General features: G+C 42.6%; 1 protein-coding gene across 1 annotated transcript in view; it reads right to left on the reverse strand.

The window, feature by feature from the left end:
• The window catches only part of LOC111871968 (atrial natriuretic peptide-converting enzyme), a 323,648-nt gene extending 304,168 nt beyond the window's left edge, over positions 1 to 19,480 (reverse strand). Inside the window, exon 1 of the mRNA XM_033754465.1 lies at positions 19,034 to 19,480. The gene's annotated coding sequence lies outside the window, so the exon portion shown is untranslated. The remainder of the gene's footprint in view (positions 1 to 19,033) is intronic.
• Between the last annotated feature and the right edge of the window lie 260 nt (positions 19,481 to 19,740).

The raw sequence follows: 19,740 nt of genomic DNA on the forward strand, positions 1-19,740 counted from the left end.
CTTGAATATGCGTCCGTAGTCTGGAATTCGATTACGTCAACTGATGCCAACAAGCTGGAACGCATCCAGCAGAGGTTTGCGGCCCTTTGTTTTAAACGTTTCTTTCCTCAAGTTCATTACAATTATTCTCTTGCTCTTGAGGAGTTAAAATTACATACTTTATGTACTAGGAGACATCGCCTTGATGCTCTCTTTCTTATTCAAGTTTATTTTGGCTCTAAATTCTGCCCTTCTGTCCTGGAAATTGTTGGTCTCCGAGTTCCTGCTCGGTATATCAGAGATTTTGCATTGTTTAATGTTTGCTCCTTATTTAAAAATTGTCCCTCTGCTAGATGCGCACCAGCTGCTAATGCTGTCTGCAGGGATGTTGGCGTATTCGGAGCCAGGAATGTTCTACCCAAACAAATTTTAAATATAGTATAACTGTTAGTATTTTTATTAAATATTTATATTTCATTCGATATCAGCTATTTGTTTGTTTACTTTTACTTTTATTCATTATTATTTCTTGTAATTTGTATGTGACTTTTAATAAGTTTGTCTAGAATGTAATTCATTCTTCTGCACTGTGCTGTGTCCGTAATTGGCCTTGCGGCTGTTGACTCGGCACACTAATAATAATAAAGAATTGAACTGAATTAGTGGGGTGAGACATTCCACTTGGTACTGCGGCCACTACTGGCCTCTTGTACGAGCCCCAGATGATAGGTGAGGGTGATTGTGGAACAACTGGTGGAATCAAGATTGGCAGGGGAAACCGACAACATCGGAAATCGATCCCGCGACCTTGTGGCTTGTACATATTGCCCGAACCAACAACGCTACGCTATGTATGGACAGAGTAGAGCAAAACTCCCAGAATGAATTGCGTGAAAAACTGTTCAACGACTTTCAAAAATACATTTGAAGAGCCTGGTAAACAAGAGAGACGTAATTGGCGAATTTTTGCAAATGTTCATCGCGAAAATACCAAAAACCGAGCTGAGTAATGAAGTGTTTGTTCTCACAGTGTGACTGGGTCTGTTCTACACAATGATTCGTGATACAAGGTTTCATGTGCATCCCCAGTTTTGGCCGATGGACGCCTACAAACACTCAGAAAATTTATAAGCACTTCAGCCTGATCTGTCTAGACTGTTGCATTCTCTAAGTTTAGCGTCTTACAGCGTACTATAGAGCTCAGGAAATTTTTGTTTGGTGAAGCCCTGTCTTTAAGGGGAAGGAAATGCTTTCAACTTAACAGGGCTGTAACCTTGGAAGCCTATCTTCCTTTGTGACAAAGGCGCTGTGGTCCATTGATGCTACTTGCTTTGATCTGTTAAAGCTCACGGAGAGATTGGCCCTGACCCCAGAGAGCGACTGAAGATGCATATGTTTTCCTTTACAGGAATTACAGTGGACACACAGTACACCTCAGACAGCACGCATACACAGCTTCACTCATATCGCGGTATCATCTAGCACACAATGTCGGTTGTCATTGTCCTTCTAGTGCTATACTTACATAACCTATGGAGTATTTCATCAGCAGTGTTACGAGGGAAATATTTGAAACGAAGTGAGAAGAAGTAACAGAGAGCTGAAGAAAACTGCATAATGAGTAGTTTCATAATTTGTATTCATCACCACATTTCAATAGGAAGGAAGTGTAATACGCATGTCAGAGTTGATGAATGCATTTAAAACGTTGGTCGAAGAAACGAAAGGAAGATCCAATTCGAGAGAGATAGGTGTGGATTGGGGGAAAACGTTACTTCTAGCCGAGAGATCTTAATCGGTATAGAGACTAGGCTACTTGCTGGTCGTCCCAGAATTGGTGGTTCGATTTCCTGTAGAGACAAGAGATCATTATTTTCTTCGTAATGACCAGACCGCCTTTGGGATTCACCGAATAGCCTACCCATTAGGTACTAGCGGCTATTTCCATGGGGGGAAAGCGACAGGAGTGTGAATATAGCCACTTACATCCATCTAGTGACGAGGTCGTTAAAGGTGGATCTATACCTCCACTCTACTATACGTCTTGGAGGCATGGTACATAATTAATTCAGTCCGGGAATAACTTCATGGTTTCCTTGGCGGCTCTGTTGGTAAATTGGTTCGTACAGTATCGAGAGGTAGGATGACTGGTAAATAATGATTTTTAAAGGATTTTAACGACGTGGTCGTGGCGTCATTTGAGATACTGTCCCACTATTTGCCCCAAGAAGCTCAGAAAGTCCAGGATAAACTTGGAGTCGTAACAGTAGTTGTCTCGACCTAGATTCGAGCCGAGCACCTCCAGAATAAAAGTCAGAAATTTTCGGATTAATCGAGCGTCCTAAGTGTTCCTAATTTACAGAGTTAACACTTCAGCAATCATTTTAAGGGTGATCAAATCAAGGATTAAGGGATGGACGGGGGACGTTGCAGGCGTGACATACATGAGAAATGAATTTAAAATGTTTAGTTTAGTTTAGTTTAGTTTAGTTTCTTGGGGCGGGATGAGGCTGAGTCCACTAACTGGCCTATTGTGTCAGCCATGGGTGATGATGAGTGTGGAGCAGTCGGTGGAATGAGAATTGGCAGGGGAAACAAAAGTAATCGGAGAAAACCTGCGCCAGTGTTACTTTTCCCACCACAAATCCCACATGACCTGACCTGGCCTCGAACCCGGTTCGCCACGGTGGGAAGCCGGCGACTAACCGCCTGAGCTATGGCACGGCTAATTTAAAATTCTATTTGGAGGAACTAAAGGCGTATATGGGAGGATACCAAAATGGCCGTTAACAATATAATATGGCAGTATGTCAACTAGATTCATCTGTCTCGAGAGAGAAACGAGTAGAAGCCTCTGGTGTGTACGCTATTATGTGCTACTTCTAAATCAGGTGCCTAATATATTGATTAGCCGAGCGATTATCAGCTTTTCTATAAATTTAACCATGATCCTGTTTTCTTGTTAAACATAACGTTTCGGACACTGGATTCTGTTCCGTCTTCAGGTGGAACCTATCCAATGATAGAGCTAGTCCCTATCTACGGAGACAGGCTCCAGTCTCCGAAATCTTGTGCGTTAAAGAAAAAAAAAGGGACGTTGAATAATGTCCAGAAACACAATAACTATATTAATATACAATCGTCACAAACTTTTACATATTGCCTTCTACTCCATTCAATTAGATGTATAACGTCAGGCGACTGTCACATTAGAAGCTACTTTACGCCAATCGCCAATCAATTCGTCTTGGCCCCTTAAGACTCACGACCAGAGATCTTTTTTTGCTACTGGACCCTTGCAGTCATAATCCTTATGTAACATCCTCTATGACAGGAAGATGGGATTTTATATCATGAATATGCTTTGCCTTTGTCAAGTGTAGATCACACTTACAGCATTTTTACTTTTGCACTATATACAAGTCCCCTGTCAGTCCAGGCTTTGAAAAGCAGATCATACCTATCTTACGTATTTTATGCTATAACGGCAGCTTAGTCACTTGAACGGTCGTAAGCTTGACCACCGCCAAGTTTAAGCCTGATTGCACAACCCCTCTGTGTACATAAAAATTTCGCGAACGTCAAATTGACATTTGCCACTACGCAGTTTAGGGTTGCCATGGCAACGGATTCTCAAGCGTTAACATGTGTTATGAACGTAAGATTTGCAGTAGGTCGCAAACAATCCTGCTGTCTTTTGTATCAGTCTATCGTGTCCGTATTGTGAGTACTGACAATATTTGGAAGTAGATATGTGATATGCTACATTAAGGAGAGTCTTGACATGTATAACTCTTATTAGTGGGAACTGGAGTTAAACGTCAACCTCGGTGCATTATTCAATAACATGAAGAACTGAAAAGAAATACAGAAAAAAGAAAGGGAGGCTAACAGTAGGAAAGCTTACATAAGAAGTGATGAGATTTCTGGTTGAATTCTAAAGTCATCTTTAAAAATATTACATTTTAAGTTGATCCATATTTTGTCATATAAACATAGTGTGACATGTTGCGCAAAGGAGAACCCCCCCACCGGCAGTGACGTGGCGGGTGAGTCAGCGCTCCCCTCCCCCTCCTCCGCACGGTAACGTAACGGTGACGCAACAGGATTGTTACGGTAGTAACAGCGGTTACTACCGCTAGCGTTACTAGCAACACAGCGCCAGGCAACAAGGGTGCCTATTACGTGGCCGTTTTCCGTATTGTCCGATCAAGGCTACATAAGGAGCAGCGAAGGCTATTCCCAGTTAGTTGTACTGAGTCAGACAGTTAGTCCTGGAGCTACCTACGAGTCAGTCCTCGAGCTACCTCCGAGTTAGTTCCGAGATAGCCAGCAAGCAGTCAGTTGTATTCTGGCATCTGGAATGTACTAATTGTGATACTGCAGATAGCAGTAATCGTAAATCTGTAATTTGGGTGATTGTAAGTGCGAATGTGAAATAAAATTCGCTACATCAAATACATCGTGAAGTTATTTGTCGCGATATACGCCCGATACGCGACAATACAATCTTTTTTCTACGATCAGTCCTAGCAATGTTTGAAAAGAATTTACAACTTCGTAGAATCTTTAAAATGTGCAAAGATAAGTCAGAAGGCGTCAGCGAAAGCTTCTTGCGATTGGCCCTACTAATCACTTCCCACGCAACCTAAATTCGTATATTTGTATTATGGAAGTGACAGGTAGTGATTTATTTGATCTTCATCATTCAGTTGCCTTTCAGCACCAGCGGCGTCAAGACGACCGCAGGGACCAAAGGAGAAGACTGTGCGGTGATTTTATTTTTGTGGCCTGAAGGCACAACAGCTGAGTCAATTCGTTCGAAGTTTATCTGCACGGTGATGGTGTTTTTTTTTTCGGAGAAACGCATCACAATACCGAACAGATATCGACTAAATTTAAACTCATCTTAAAGTGCAGACCGCCGAGTATCAGTTTCTGGAAGTATGGACGAACACGGGCTCCAAAATAACCATTTGAAGCCAATGGTTTCCATATATACCACCTGCTTAAGCATTTTCAGCATTTTCCTCACAGTGTATTTGTGTTTTTCGTGTTATTCTCGTGAGAGATATCAAACTACTTCTCTAAAAACGTTAATTGGTTGGTCTTTGTAACGCACGCAGTAAAGTGCGGTAAAAGGTAAAGTTGTTCCTGTTCTTACTTAACCTACAAGGCATGAAGACAAATGGGGGAGTGGAGATATATTTCCACATATTCTCAACCACTACACCTGATGAGAAACTCACGCTTTGGCAATTCTACATGGGGGGGAGAGCACCCCGATTCCTACTGTATATGAGGCTGGGTGGGCCCCAGAGCCGGTCTTGATGCTGTGGAGAAGAGAAAACTTTTAACCCTACCGAGAATCGAACCCAGATTCTTCTGCCCTCCAGCCCGGAGCTTGTCGCTATACCGACTGAGCTATCCCTGCTTTGTTTTCTGTGTGGTACGTGACAAATTTGTAAATATTATTTAAACAGATTTCAGACTTCTACCACTCAGTGCCTCACAGATTTAGAGGATTAGTGGCTGTAAGTACGGACGAGGGAACAACACGCTTCATTAGAGGCGAAAATTAATAACAGCTTCCCGATTGACAGTCAGTGATGCATGAACCAGTCGCTAATGGAGTTCAGCTCCCCTGAGTGAGTTCAGGAGCCCAGCGCTCCCTCTCTGCGGCTGCAGCTCTGAATCGTAAATACAAATCATCTTCTTGTAACAACCAACGGTAAAATATGCCCGTCTGTTTCGGCGGCGACACTGAAAGAAACAATTAAAACGCCTCATTTCGATAATCACGGTAGCGACTATGAAAAGTTCTATCTTCTAGGATATGATGCCGTATATTGTTGTAAATTATTACCGACGTTTCGGAGAAAAGTGCTGCTTCAAAGCGACAAGGAATACACAATTGTTGGATTCGAAGTTCTCAGATCGGCGTATATAAAGAATATCATATTCTATGTTGTGACTACCACATAGTTTTATAGAACTTATCGACGTTTCGAAGCTTCGTAGTGCCTGAACCTTCGGAATCAAAGTGAAATCCGAACAAGTAAACTTGTTAGCTTTGAGGTTCTTCCAGTAGCGATATTTTTTGGAATGTTACGTCTTGCAGGTTGGTAAACATTTATCGACGTTTCGAATGAATGTTTTTCCTCCATATTGAGGGTCGCAGAGTAAGTCGAGCAAGCAATTATAATATAGCAAGCTGGGTAATGCAAATCTACTTTTTTATCCTGTAGATGGAGGCGGTAAGTTACTCTGAAACGTGTTCAGATTTCTACCAGAGTACACGGCATTGTGTTCCAGACGATATTAATCTTTATAACACAAGTTGGTCCTGCCATTAAAAACACAGAACCTTCTTGTGTAGCCCAGGACTTAAATCGGTAAATAGAAGATTCCCCACAGACTGAATAATAAAATTTAGGTTACATTCGGGAGAGCAAATTCTCTGTTTTCAAACAGTAGATGTCGTGACTGTTCTCTATTCTTCCTATTTCAAATTTAAATGACATTGTAATCACTCTGAAAGGGCACTTCAGTATATAAACATTTCACTCTGCGGTATCTTATTGCGCCGGTGCTCTCTACACAGCGTCGGAAAGTGGGTTGACAGATGAAGATGATTTGGAAAAGATTTCTAAAAAAAAGGGATCGTTGTTTATAGTCGGCATTGGCCGATATTCGAATCGTTCAGTTTAAGAACACGCGAATCTCAACTCGCTGGGGCCACACGAGCGCACGAAATACGTCCCTTGTAACGAACGTCGTGACGTCCGTTGTATAAATAAACAAGAGAGACGAATGCTAAGCTTTCTTCTGGTTCCATTGCAGACATAAAACTACGCACCGCTTTCTGCTACTGTGTGGTGTCCTCAGCAACGTCCGTCATAAAGTACGTTCGTTGCAACGGACGTACTTCGTGCGCCTTAACGCTACTAACTGGCTCAGCACATCGTGACACCGCTACCTGACAGACCTCAATAGGAACATGAACCGCCATGATAACTCCAAATCTCTCTTTCTATGCATAGTGGGGTTGCAGTCTATGCGAGGGATGCGTTCCTGAAGACCTAGCATAGTTCAAGAGAAGTTTCCTCGTAGGAATAAATTCGCGTTATTTCAAACTTTGCCCATAAACTGAGACTTTGTTAATAATTTTTTACATCGCACTATTTCAAATTCGCATAAAATGTGACTGCTCTGTCTGTGTATAAATATATCCCCCCCCCCGGCACTACAGCCCCAGTGGGCCTAGGCCTACCTCCATGAACTTCTCCGTTCACTTCGGTTTTTCTAGATCTTACACATACGGTAGGACTCCTTGGGCGAGTGATCAGCTTGTCGCAAGGCCTCTACCTGTAGACAAACACAGAAAAACGCACACAAACATCCATGCCCTGAGTGGGATTCGAACCCACGATCCCAGCTTCCGAGTGAGCGAAGACAGTGCATTCCTTAGACCGCTCGGCTACCGTGACCGGCTATATAAATATATACACATATAAAAGTAAAGTCCTTTTGCCTAACCAATTAAGCACTACACCATGAAGACGTATAAGGGAGTGGATGTATAGATCCATAGTATGTTCTTGACGTAAGCACTTGTTGGAGTTGAGTGGTCAGCTTCGTGTTCCGGCCGCTTTACTCCCGGGAAAAGAACCATCGATATCCAAAAGTGCCGGTCACGGTAGCCGAGCTGTCTAAGGCAAGCACTGTCTTCGCTCGCTTGGAAACTGGGATCGTGGGTTCGAATCCCATTCAGGGCATGGATGTTTATTTTGTGTGTGTGCGTTTTTCTATGTTTGTGTACAGGTAGAGGCCTTGCGACGAGCTGATCACCCGCCCAAGGAGTCCTACCGAACGTGTAAGATCTAGAAAAACCGAAGTGAACGGAGAAGTTCATGGAGGTAGGCCTAGGCCCACTGGGGCTGTAGTGCCAAAAAAAAAAAGTATATAAAGATGTAAAGTAACACTGAAATGAAAACTCTTTTAAATTCGCAATTTCGGGGTTACCATAGCAACGAACTGCCAAGCGTTGACATGTTGGATGAATGTATGGTATGTAATAAGTCATGAAAACGCGAGATGATCTGTTTCATTGAATCCTGTCTACCCTGTTCGAGGATTTACGATGGGCTGTGAGTGTTATCAGCGGAAGATGGTGTTAAAACATCTGTCTCGATGTCTCACCTGATAGAAATTAAGACCGGAAATGAATTCGAAATAAACCAAGGAAAATTAGTAGAATGATATCTTGTATAACAAATTATTACACATTCCGTTTGCACTAGTCTCATATAAATATTTTTTTACGGTTTTCTTACCGACTCTGAATTTTGACCTAAAAGGAACGAAGCATCTGGAAACTTAAGAAAACTGCTCCACGATGAACTTCGTAATTTACACTCCCCGTCATATATCGTTAGAAAAATCAAAGAGGGCCAGGACATATAGTATGCATGGGGGAGAACAACAGTGCTACAAAGTACTGGGAGAATAACTTGAAGGAAAGAACCACTAGAAAGACATAGACATAGAAAGAAATATAATACATATTACTTTCAACAAAAGACGAACATTTTACACATTTTCCCCTTTAAAAATTAGAGTAAAAATGTTATGCTATCCTGTAACAGGCCGTGGAGAACCATACGATTGTGAGACGTCGAGGCTGCCACATTTGCTAGACAATCGGTTCACAGATGAAGGTGAAGTTGTCGTGCCTCTTAAATTCGAGGAATGTGCAACTTTGTAATTTTTCCCCTAAAATCCCACATTCAAAAAGTAGATACGTCTTAAATTCGAGATCGTCTTATATCCGAAGTAATACCGTATTAAAATGGATCTTTAATAAGTTGTAAGGGAGAAGTGAACTGGATTCTACTGGGAGAGGGTAGGGGCCAGAGACTGGCTGTTGTGAACACGGCAATGAACTTTCGGTTTCCACAAAATTTAAATTTCTGGAGTGGCTGAGCAACTATTAGCTTGTCAAGATTGACTCAGTTACTTTCCTCTTGACACAGACTGCAGAATTGTGTGGGTCAGGGTACTGAGAGAAAGAGCTTTGGGTCGCAGAGCATTCTGGAAGAAGTAGCTGTATCTGTGTTTTTCCACTGCGAACTACCAACGCACACGGCGTCGATTCCAGTTTGTTGCGAAGAGTTACTGCAAAATCAGAATATGAGTTGCATTTCTGTCGATACGTCCAAAGGAATCAAACTGAGGAAAGCGAGGACCACAAAATGAGTTGCGCACGCACAACTGACTGTCAGGCTAACATGAAGTACTTCATATTTCGATCGACGTTGCACATAGAGACAAGGAATCTTAGTGGATTTGATTCATTCTTCCATTGACCGATCGATACAAGTTTCAACCGGAGATAAAAGGGTAAAATTATCATTGTGCTTAACTAACTAAGCACAACGCCATGAAGATGTATGAGGGAGTTGTATAGATCTACGTTTTCTTGACCTCAATACTAGTTGGAGGTGATTAGTTAGTTTCACGCCCCGGCCGATTTACTCCCGGGGAAAGAGCTCCAGGTACTCTTCGGATAAAGGGCTGGGTGGATGACGTGGAGACGAAAACATTCTTGACCCTTACTCCACACTTGGATCGTCCAGCCAATCGCTATACCAGCTGCGATATCCCTGAAACTGTAAACTTTAACTGGTGTCAGGCCGACTGGAAGAGAGAACAGACTGACTCTTCCGCCTAAGTCCGTGCTCGCTAAGTTTGATTGCCACGTAGGTTACGGAGCTCCCGCGACAACGGATGAACACTATGGCACAGGGGTAAGCAAACTAACGGAACAGCATAAATGTACAGTGTTATATTTCTGATACGTTATGAAAATTCTCAGTAACCAATGTTAATTCGGTTACCAGTAAACGGTTATTTGTGATTTATTTTTCAGATTATAATCTGAAATTGATAATTATTGATAATTATTGATAATTATCAATAAATCGAGAGCACAACGTGTTATGGAAGCGCCATTATTTTCTGTTTGCTGGAACTGCCGGCTAGAAGTCTCTATGTACTCGGAAGATCCTAAAACCGGCCATCCCAACACAACGTTTCTTCATTTCCGTCCGTCTCTAACCAAATGCTGAATCGTCTCCAAAATTCCGAGTTTTCATCGCATGTTTCTCATACAGCCCTCCCAAACAGAAATTCATGAAATTTCACGAAAATTAAACCCCCTTTGCCGTAAAGGCCACCATTTATCCATGTTTTGCAATTCGACAGTAATTCGAAAATGAAATTTCCTAGGCCACTGCCTCAAGTCCTTAATTCTAACTATCTTAAGACTCCTTCATACTCCTTTTATCGAAGGACGAGAGGGCGAAGCCTGGGAAGCTTCTAACAGAACGATGCTGTTTCTACTCTCCCTCCTAACAATAAATTTATCTCTCAATTTTCCTATGACTTTCACTTCCATCCACCTCTCAGTCACGTACTGTGAAGATTCTCTCAATTTTTCTACGACTTTCACTACCACCGCCCTCTCAGTCACGTACTGTGAAGATTCTCTCAATTTTCCTACGACTTTCACTTCCACCCCCCTCTCAGTCACGTACTGTGAAGATTCTCTCAATTTTCCTACGACTTTCACTTCCACCCCCCTCTGTCGCGTACTGTGAAGACAGAAGGCAGTGTCTGTGTCTATACTATGACTGACGTTTCGTCTTCATCGGATCCTGAGACAGATTAGAAATTTCTAGATTCTGTTTCCAACATGAACTGTGATCCTATATTATTGTCGGTATTTTCGTGACCTATAATATTCAAGCCGGAAACAATAAAATAAAACTGCTTACGGAATCTGAAAGCGTAACTCAAAGAGACTTGTAATGCTATACTCGCCTCACTGATTTCTAGAAGAAAATACGTCATACCTCAAAATGGCGACTTTTCATGAGAAAGGAATGTGCGTACTTTGGTTTTTCGAAACGAAGTCCGTTACCAAAAGACAGTGTCATTACAGTTCATTATCCTGCATGGAGGCAGGATCGAATACTTCCACCGTAGCACTGCGAGACGTAAGAGGCTACCAAAAGGAAAACCTCGAATCTGAGACAGTAAATTAAGATCACGATTCCCACGGGACTTAGACTCGAAAATAACTGCGCTGGCGAAGTCCAGCAGCAACTGTAAAAGACAGATCCGTCCTCTCGTCAGTGACAGCGCCCAACATCAACAAACCCGCAACTGTCTGACAGTAATAAAAATCAGGTCGTAAGCCCCAGATGGGTGTTTTATTCCAAGACACTCTGGCCGAGTGACCGTCGGTCGTCACATGAGACCCAGACTCCAATCCATGCATTCGCGGGAAGCATCTATAGAGGAGGGAAGCGGAGAAAACTTCCATCGTCCGAAGCGTTACTAAGCAACGACTAACGAACACACAACAGACTGAAGCTCGTCAGTGCGTTCATTATAGCAACAATAAATATCTGTGTAAGATTTGAGGCTTTCACGGCGGTGACTATGAAGAAAGCAGTCTTCTGGGATTTGGCACTGTNGCAATACGTTCCTCCAAAACGTCGGTTAACACCACATATACACAGTGCCAAATCCCAGAAGACTGCTTTCTTCAATAAATATCTGTAAAGAAGTTTAATACTTGGTTGTCTCTTCAAGCATCGACATTCCCACATTTTCTTCCGAAACGTCAGTATTTTTTCAGATTACAGGGCGTTAAAACCCACAGGCCCCGTACACTTCATAGTTACCGCTGTGAGAACCTCAAATCTAACTTAGGGTAAAAAATTTCCTAGCCGAAACTGAGAAGTGGTTCCTGCAGGATAATCTGCCACTCTCTCAAACTGAATGACATGTGGCTTGCTGCGTGTAATGGGATCGCTTTCAAGAAACAATTTCTACCATGAAGAGGGAGGCAGGATATTTCCCCGAAATGTTGGTACCCACCTATGGGACTACACATTGAGCGCCTTGAGAGCCCCAGATCTCTCATCTCAGCAAGGATTCATTTCTGAACTAACGAAATGATGTTCGTCTTTCCCATCCATAAGTGAACACATACCGGCTCGAACACGGATGTCCTCAAGTCAAGAAACAAAGTAGCGTAAATGATACTAACGCTTAATTTAACCCTTTAATGACCGAAAAGTCAAAGTTATGTTACGACCGAGGTCAATCGGCCAGTCTGTCTTGGTGTCAAGCCCTCATCTGGGGCCCAAGACCAGATTTTTATTACTCTCAGACATTTGCGGGTTTGTTGATGAGGGGCGCTCTCTCTGACAGGACGGGTCTGTCGTTTACAACTGTGCTGGTCCTCGCTAGCGCAGTCATTCTCGGGTCTGAATCCCGCGGGACTCATATCCATATTTTACTGTCTCAGTTTCGAGACTCCTCAAACATGGAGGGCCTGGTCCCCGTATTTATATCCCCAGGGAACCGGGTGGCCAGTTTATATCCCCAGGCACTGGGTTCACTTTTCCGTCGCCTCCTACGAGTCGCAGGTGGTACTGTGGAGGTATTCGAACCCGTATCCACGAGGATATTAAAGCCTGAATTTCTTTCATATAATATATAAGAATTCAGTTCTTACCTCATACATAAGGGCACGGCTACGAAGCCATCCGATTAATGCTGTTTAGGGAAACAGCTCTGTTTATTGTGAGAACCATAGGAAAGAGTTAATATACGCGTACTGTGTGGGCAGATTGTGTTACAGCGGGTAGTACGTACACTAATCACTAAGCTGTGAGGGGTTAAAGGCACTCGATTACGTTGACGTCATCTGAACTATCGGGTAAGAAATTCATTTCCTGGCTGGAAGAGTGACAACTGTGATCAGAGTAACTGTTCCAAACAGGACGCAGTGCGATAAGGTTGCATCCTCTCTCGCGAGCCTTTATCAGGTGCCCGGCTCATTGGCTCCGCTGTGAGAGACAAAGCCCGATTTATTCTCCCCACTTTACACTCGAGCCTTCTAGAGCGCTGCACTTCATTTTACGAACGTCACGAAACTGTTCAGAGAGTTCAGAGTGTATCCGTAAGTAATGAAGACTTGCTGTACATGTGGGAGATTTAAAAACGAATTGAATTCTATTGTGCGGAGGCATTTAACAGACACTGGCCAGCGACCAGCTCCATTTTGTACTATTAGCTTTTTCATGCACACCCATGTTTGGGTGGGAAAAAATTTGTTCCCCTAGTAACGCAACAAAAAAGACTCCACGGTCCCGGTCGGGGTTTATTTTCCCGCCAAACTCACGTTCGTACATAAATTGAAGGATCAATTGCTCCTTTCGTGCCGCTATCTTGTTCGATTTTTTCGACCCTAAAGATGGAGGCGATATATTCCTCCGAAACGTCAGTTGACTTTTAACATGCTACACGGCGTTATATCCCAGAAGATACTATTCATAACTACCGCCGTGAAAACTTCAATTCTTACACAACTGTTCCTTTACTGCCGTGAGACGAACAGGCTGGTGTACAAGGTGCTCAGTTCGAATCTCCACCGGGACACAGCCTATTTCGATTATTGTTTTTCGTGGGTTTTCTCAGTTACTGCATAAGAATGCTGGAATATTACCTCGATTAAGCCACGGTTGTTTCCGTTCATATCCTTTCTACTTCTTCTTTCATCAGCTGTCCCACCTTTTGACGCTTTATATTCTAGTTCACGATAAAGCCGTGAAATAAACCAAATAAATCAAATAAATTCCCGATAAGAAAGAACCACGAAGTTTTCTTTATACGCAGTTTCCGTAAATTTAGGCATGTGAAACTAACTCCATAGAACAAAGCCCTTAAGAAACCGGCAGTCACTTAAATAGCCTACTTAAGGAATGTTCCTCTTTTTATGGAACCCGAATTTCATTCCCGCGTTCACAACCGATCGTAACTGAACACGATCCTAAGCCAGATGGATCTAAATTCACGCTCCAATATTCTGTTTCTCTATGATGACTTTTAATATTGTCACGTGTTGGGTATGTCACGCGACAAATAATTTTACGTGGGTCTCGGATTCAGCGAATCTTTATTGGACACTCACACTTACACACCATACAATTGTTATCGCTTCAGCTGTATTCTGCAGCGGCTATCTTTCAACTGTCTTGTATGGCGACTAGGTTCCAACTGTCTTGTTGCTGTCTGTAGCTCTCGGCTTATGTAGGTATTCTGAGGACTCAGCAGAGGACACCTTACGCCAAGGTTCGATCTCGCGTGTTCGGCAATCCATTGCTTCGGGAACGCTCTTTATACGCTGGTAACGTGTTTCGTCTCATCTGTTGTTACTCAACGGGGCCTTCTGTTTTTCATCTCTAAGGAAACGCGTTCGTTGTTTCGACTGTTCGACTGTTTCTTAGTATTTTAAATTTCGGATAGAAGCCTTGTTAGCATACTTTCCTTATTTTAAGAAAAACTCAAGTCGACTAATGCGATCTCCATGCTGTCTGTGCACCTCCCCCATAAACTTCTGCATGACTGAACCAATACTTATGAAACTTGGTATGCATATCATGGCACCTGAATCCCTCCCATCAGTCCTTGTGTCTGCATGTGTATTCCTCCTATCGTTGCTAGGCATCAGCTCGATAAACACGTTCCCGCGGCAAAGTATACATTAAAAATATAAAAATTGTTCGACGCATATGTCTGCGGGTCTGTCTGTGTATGTCCCATATCGCTGTTTGGTAACAACTCGGGTCTTGTCATGTAACAACCATGTTGTCAGCCTTACGCGCCTCGTGACCTTTACCGCCAGGAAGATTCCTGGTACTCATTTCGATTAGAGACTGAGTCGACCCCAGGGTCATGCTGCGGCTAGAAGGGTTAGGTCAATTGAAAAATCCAATGAGTTCATCGGGAACCGAAACAGCGACCTCCCGGGTTGTAGTAAAGTGCGTCAACTACGCTACCGCGTGTCTCGGGGTCACAGATGGGGGACTGGATCTCTCTGGAACAGAATGAGGACAGGATGAAGACTTGTGAACACGACGTAGGAACTTCGGGTGACATTAAAGACGGAGGTTTCGTGTCTAAGCAACTATAGGGATTGTCCTCCGTGGAGTTAGTTAACTGTTTCCAGATGGGGCGCATGGGTGGAAGGACACAAAACTAGAGAATTTTGTTTACGTTTTCAGGGCATTTGCATAAACATGCAGAGTAATGCTACAGGAGACGCGCGACAAGACTGGGAGTTGCTTAGATTTAAGGTAAAGCCAACGATGCAGAGAACGTTAATTAAAAATTTAATACGCAGAGTGATTATGCAAAGTTGACATGACAATCTTACAACCATTGATAATGTCACGTGTAGGATGGTACGCGTGACGAAAATGATGGGTTCTAATTCGGATGATTGGATTTATAAAAATTTCGGTTACAAGTTCTCTTAATCACACTTAATACAGAGCTATCCCAATTTTTACACTTCATAATTCACCGTTGCAAAGGCAGTAGGATCCTCCGTCTTCGCTAGTCGTCTCCTAGCAACGGATCCCAACGCAGGAACTAGCACTTCAAATCACTATGAGGTCTTCTTGCCGTTTCTTCTTCAATCTCCCTCGAACATCGGAACTCAACTAAAAAGTCACCTGAAATCTCCTTAGCTCAAAGTCAAAGTCACGTTGCGACTGACGGTCAGTCATTAATTTTTGGTTTCGAGCGCCATCTGGGGTTCATGACCAGATATTTATTACTGTTTGACAGTTACGGTCTCGTTTTTTGTGGGGCGCCCTCTCTGACGAGAGGACGGGCCTGTCTTTTGTATATGCTGCTGGCTCTTGCCAGCGCAATCTTTCTCGTGTCAGAGTCCCTTGGGACTAGCGACCATATTTTATTGTCTCAGATTTGAGACTTCCCTCTTCGTCGCCTCCTACAACTTGCAGGGTCACGGTGGAAGTATTCGACTACTCCTCCAGACTGGTCTCTCCTTAGCTGCAAACGGACTTATGTTATATAGCCGCGGTACAGACAACACAGAAAACACAGTTCTACTGTTACGTAGCGCAGACCACACAGGAAAAACTAGACACGTGATAGCTAAGCACTGTTGGGATGTGACATAATTGCGCCTTGGGGGTTTCATAACCCCATTGTTCCATTATTTCTTGGGTGTATTACTTAGAAACGGCTGTTTCTGTGGCTCAACCTTTCTTCCATGTAGCAAATGCGCCATAATACTGATAGATCATGTGAAATGGGGTACGGAGTCAAATAGGCAACACGTGAAAAAGATGAATGAACCCTCACGTTAAAGAAACCAAAACCGGGTAGTCAATGTGTCGCATTCAGGCCTCCTTGCACTGCAATTTTATATATTAAATAGGCCAGACAGTTTGTACAGACACTACTGGTTGTGTAGCTACATTGTACAACGGCACAGAAGAAAATGGCGTCCGTTATAGACAGGAACGTCGTGTTACTTTTGGATGCGTCAAATGGAGAAATAAAATTGTTTTCAGTTTTAAATTTCTCAAGAAGTGAACGCGAGTTCTGTTTCTAAATCACCTCAATTTTGGAGAACACGGGGCCTGCATCCGCAAGCCTGTGTTCAGTACAGCCTCAAACACTGCGATCTCACATAGTTATGTTACAATGGCATTATAACTAACTAGTATTAACAGAGTTCACTCGAGGCAGGGATGTCTGTATTGTGTGCGTTTATTCCGTGTTTGTGTTATCCTGTGTATAGGTAGAGGCCTTGCGACGGGCTGATGACTCGTTCAAGGAGTCCTACAGACTGTGTATAACTATGGAGTTGTAATAAACCATCAAATACCAAAATACTCCAGTAATTCCAAACCAAAACACTTCGTATGATATCTGGAACACCATGGTACGTCTCTAATCAAACTTTACATGAGGATTTAAAAATACCATTAATACAAGATGTAATTAAGTCAAACATAAACAAATACAAAGATCGAATAACAGAGCATGTAAACCAACTTACAAGTGACTTATTCACCCAACCCTTAGAAAAAAGAAGACTGAAGAAAATCTGGCCAGAAGAATTTCTCTATGATGTGTAACCACACGGAGAACCATTACTGAATGGTACCCGTCACAAGCCTTCAAATCTTAAACAATTTACTTACTACTCATATTGTTACTATGGAGTAGATTGTAAATTTGCAAGAAATAAAATAAAAAAAAAGACTGTGTATCAAATTACGAAACTGAATAAGCGGCCAGGGCAACAATGGGCTGTATAGCCATTGATAAATGAATGAGTGAATTAATTAATTAATAAAGTACAGCGGAATCTAATCAACTCGTGAGGTGTTTTAATTTAAGTGTCGCAGCAGAACAAAATGGCGCAGTTTCAGGCAATCAGGTGACATTGCTACTTCTCTTTACAAACTCCTTTACCCAAAATTAGGAGGCTGTGTTCCTAAAGTAAGGGGGCCAAGGTGAGACATCTACTTCACTGAAAATTCAGAATATACACACCCCTAAGTCACAACTTCTTTTCAGCGGAATAACACAATTAAATTGGCTTTGTTTCAAGATGCTGCATTTCTCTAAAACGAAATTTGGTGCAATATATTCGTATATCTTCATTGTCAAGTTTTAGTTATGGTACCCAAGCTCTAATTGAAACTTAATGGCGATTTATTTTAAGACAACCATTTACGCGACTGATTTTCCATATTTGGATCTCCTGTCACACTCCAAGTTTCGACCCTCAGTAGGGTTATAAAACAGATCACATTACTGAACTACAACTAATCAGATTGCTGCGATAGAGACTCCTTAATGTCTCGTCTGTGGTTTTCACAGCGGTGACAATTAAGAGCACTATCTTCTGAGGCGTGACGCCGTACATTTAGCCTGCATACCGGAGAATTTAAGAGTCTCCATTCGTCCCATGAAGAAACTTTCGGCACGGCAATGTATTCACATACACAGCAATTAAGGAATACTCTGTCACACACAGTTTCCGTGTCGCGTAACGATGGCCCTTTTGACTGGAGTAACATGATTTATAGGCCGCGCCATAGCTCAAGCGATAGTCGCTGGCTTCCCACAGCGACGGCCCTGGTTCGATCCCGGGTCTGGTCAAGTGGGATTTGTGGTGGACAAAGTGGAGCTGAGGTATGTTTTCTCCGAGTATTTCGGTTTCCCCTGCCAATCTTCATTCCACCAACTGCTCCACAATCACTCTCACCTATCATCTGGGGCTGGGACGATAGGCCAGAAGTGACCGCAGTACAAGGGGCTTAGTCCCACCCCACTAGCAATAGAAAAACCATGATTTATAAGTAAAGCGATATGGTAAGGGAAAATACTTCTGTATAGATGATATTTTGTAACATAAATTTTATATCAACATTTGTAGAATTTGCTTATATTTCTTTCAATAATTTTGTGTTCAATAAATAATAATTCAGGTATTTATTTTTATGTGCTAACTCAGAAGCTACCGAAGCGAACCACAAAGTGAGCACAATAAGAGAAATAAAAAGTAAAAGAAACAGACATATGTAGAGCAAATACATACACATATATACATATATCGGTGCTTAGTACATGCAGGAAAAACTTGACATTATAATAACACTGTAAAAAATAAGTAACTGCCATTTAACCACATTACCCGAAAGGCTGACACTGTAAAAATGGCTTTCAAACACTAACGCCATTACACGTTTCACTTGCGTTCAAGATGCAGCAGACAGAAGGAAGTTTACTACGTGAAAATGAAATACAGGAGGCATGTCCCTTGCTGTAAATCCGATACCAAAAGCGGGGCGAGTAATACTGAAACGACATTACAAATAATGTTATGTTTTCATTTTTCGTCAAATAGGGTACAGTTGACCGAATAATTTACCGACAGCGCCATTACACAAACTGCAAATAGACGTAAGAAAGGATGAAATCGAGACTTAGATGTAAATATATCACAATATAAGAAACCGTTTACAATACGTACGGCATCGCAGCTTGATACGTGTATTACGCAAGGTAACCTCAAATTTCTTGGCCGAAAAATGTATCTTGTTTTAGGCCTGCTTTTAATGTAAGAAAACAGAATAACACTCACCCACTGTGTAGACTGCAGACTGGAGTCCTCACGAATTTTAAACACATACACACTTTAGTAACACTTACACATAAACACAATTCACGCATGAACAAGGAGTAATGGCAGACACCACACACAACATGACTGACACTAGTAACTACGCTTAGTGCACAAAGCACACGATGCTTGTAAGATGCACACAAATTGCACGTATTTGTGGGGCCGGTACCCTAGCACTACTGAAAACTGAAAGTCAGAGCCTCTTGCTTGCATGCTCACCACCCACGCGGACTCAGCAGCAGCAGCAGCAGCAGCTAGTACGGGCCTCCACCCCATTCGCCAGCCTTCATTCAATTGCACTGTCTCGCCCGCACTCTCTGGACAAACCTATCTCCGCTCTTACTCTTTGACGCCTACACGCTGGCTGCCCTCACTAAGCTGACGAACGGCTCGATATGGCGTACCTCGCGGGCTCGCTGCTCAATTCATTCATAGTTCACTCGGTCTCTTACACAGCCAACAGAATTTCAATTAAATTCACTAACGGTTCAGAACCTTACTTCTTCCTATCTGATACACAAACGCGTAAGAACTGAAACTACATCACATTTCGTCAAACGGGTTAGAGTAGAGGTAATATTCTGGACTTGAGCTAGGGAGGTACACGCTTCGAATCTCGGCCAGGATACCGGCTAACTTTCTTCGTGATTCCCTCAGTCCCTGAA

This window comes from Cryptotermes secundus, unplaced genomic scaffold (assembly GCF_002891405.2).
Source record: "Cryptotermes secundus unplaced genomic scaffold, Csec_1.0 scaffold137, whole genome shotgun sequence".
Taxonomy (NCBI): domain Eukaryota; kingdom Metazoa; phylum Arthropoda; class Insecta; order Blattodea; family Kalotermitidae; genus Cryptotermes; species Cryptotermes secundus.